The sequence below is a fragment of the Triticum dicoccoides genome, chromosome 6A (genome assembly GCF_002162155.2).
Source record: "Triticum dicoccoides isolate Atlit2015 ecotype Zavitan chromosome 6A, WEW_v2.0, whole genome shotgun sequence".
Lineage (NCBI taxonomy): Eukaryota > Viridiplantae > Streptophyta > Magnoliopsida > Poales > Poaceae > Triticum > Triticum dicoccoides.
Window position 1 is genome coordinate 628,585,401 of NC_041390.1, and position 2,607 is coordinate 628,588,007.

The following is a 2,607-nucleotide window of genomic DNA, read 5'->3' on the forward strand; positions in this document are numbered from 1 at the left end:
TCCGTATCGTAAAACGCGATGAATCCTTCTCCTTGATTTTTTTCTCCCCGAACACGAATATATGGAGTTGGAGTTGACGTCGGTGAAGCGTCAGGGGCCCACGTGGGCGCGCCCCCCACCCTCGTGGACAGGGTGTGGGCTCCCTCACGTGGATTTTTCTTCCAGTATTTTTAATATTTTCCAAAAATATGTTCTGTGGAGTTTCAGGTCATTCCGAGAACTTTTGTTTTTGCACATAAATAACACCATGCAAAGTCTGCTGAAAATAGCGTCAGTCCGGGTTAGGTCCATTCAAATCATGCAAGTTAGAGTCCAAAACAAGGGCAAAAGTGTTTGGAAAAGTAGATACGACGGAGACATATCAACTCCCCCAAGCTTAAACCTTTGTTTGTCCTCAAGCAATTCAGTTGATAAACTGAAAGTGATAAAGAAAAACTTTCACAAACTCTGTTTGCTCTTGTTGTTGTAAATATGTAAAGCCAGCATTCAAGTTTTCAGCAAAGATTATGACTAACCACATTCACAATGACTCTTAGGTCTCATGTTTACTCATATCAATGGCATAATCAACTAGCAAGCCATAATAATAAATCTCGGATGACAACACTTTCTCAAAACAAGCATGATACGATATAATAAGATGGTATCTCGCTAGCCCTTTCTGAGACCGTAAAACATAAATGAGAGCACGTTTAAAGATCAAGGACTAACTAGACATTGTAATTCATGGTAAAAGAGATCCAGTCATACCCAATATAAATTAATAGTAATGGATGCAAATGACAGCTGCGCTCTCCAGCTAGTGCTTTTTAATAAGAGGGTGATGACTCAACATAAAAGTAAATAGATAGGCCCTTCGCAGAGGGAAGCAGGGATTTGTAGAGGTGCCAGAGCTCGGTTTTGAAATAGAGATAAATAATATTTTGAGCGGCATACTTTCATTGTCAACATAACAACCAAGAGATGGCGATATCTTCCATGCTACACACACTACGGGAAACAGGAGATTTGCCGTCAGCATTTTGTCGGGCATACGACAAAGAAATGGTTTGCCGTCATCAGCAGACGGCAAAGAACAGATGAAGGCAAATCCATACTTTGCCGTCTGCAACAAAAACCACAGACGGCAAAGAGTCTTTTCCGTCTGCAATTTTTTTACAGATGGCAAAGAGCTCACCCGTCTGTGTATTTTGTTACTGACGGCAAAGTGAGCTCTTTGCCGTCTGTAGAGAAAACCACAAACGGCAAAGAGAAAACACATCACGCGGATCCATCATGCGGATCGATGACGTGGCAGCAATCCACCACCACGTGCTGCTCCTGTGCACGATCCAACTCCACCTCCACCTCTTATCCTTTTCTCTCTCTCTCCCTTATCCTCTTCTCTCTCTCCCGTCCCCCATGCCTCTCCTTGTTCCCAGCCTCTTCTCTCTCTCTCTCCCTTATCCTCTTCTCTCTCTCCCGTCCCCCACGCCTCTCATTGTTCCCAGTCAAGATCCACCTCCACCTACCGCCGTTCCCCAAGCCGCTGACGAGCACCAGGTCAAGCTCCGCCGCCCCTACCTCCTCCTTCCTCCTGCCTGTCTTCCTCATTCTCTATCTCTCCCCCATACCTCACCCCTTGACCTCTCCCTCTCAGGCAGCCGACGCCATGGACGGCTGCGGAGCTTCGTGCCACCCGACGTCAACCGCATCGCCGCCCCAAGGGATCCGTGCGCGTGGCCGCGTTGAGCCGCACGTGCGCTAGATCCATCCGCCAGTTTGTGCCACCGCAGCAACAGGTTTGGCAATGACTCTCGGCCCTGTCGTTTCATTGCTCCTGCCCAAGCCGGCCTCCGCTTTCTGACCCCTCCACCGGTGACCTGCCATGCCCGTCCTCGTCGCACTGGTGCTGTCCTCCAGTATGCTTGCTGGCTGCGACCAGAGCCCTGTACATATTTGGTTCGGTTGCAGTGCTGCTACTTCCCGGTGGATCTAGGCTGCCCAGGCTAGCAACGTGTGTGTTGCTTTCTTGATAGGTTTTAAGTGGATCTTAATTTGATGTATCCTGGCACTTGTCCGTGTGTAAATCTAATGTGCAGAACACTTAGAAGTTGCTACTCGTAGGATATTCTTGCTCGTATGTGTACACGTGAAGAATGGCTAGCTTGTACATCTGTTTTCTTTTTGTTAAAGAAATATACATTCATTTTATTGGATTTGTACTGCAAATCTCTGTAGTGACGCCATTGTCCTCGTTTGCTCTAACCACGCTGTACACACGACGCCGATGCGACCACTGAAGCAATAGCTGCCCTCCTCTCTGCTTCCCTTCTTCCGAAGCTCACCGAAGCAGCAGTGGCCGCCCTCCGAAAGCTTAGAATGACATTATTTTCAAATAAATAAATAAATAAATAAACTTTAAAATAATCTTTGCCGTCTTTAGTTTAGTCTGGATGACGGCAAAGAAAATGTTTTGACTAATGGCAAAGACCGCATTCTTTGCCGTCTGTTATTTATAAGGCTGACGGCGAAGTAGATTTGACTGACGGCAAATCCTTGCCGTCTTCCCGATAAAAAGCTGACGGCAAAGTATTCTTTGCCGGCTTATCTTTGCCGTTTGAGTTT

At 46.8% G+C, this 2,607-nt stretch overlaps 1 long non-coding RNA gene across 1 annotated transcript; it reads left to right on the plus strand.

Moving 5' to 3' along the window:
- Positions 1 to 1,384: 1,384 nt before the first annotated feature.
- Positions 1,385 to 2,200, plus strand: LOC119318683. The gene is made up of 2 exons (XR_005154204.1): positions 1,385 to 1,542; positions 1,640 to 2,200. It is a non-coding gene; the product is annotated as an uncharacterized LOC119318683 (long non-coding RNA).
- Positions 2,201 to 2,607: the final 407 nt, after the last annotated feature.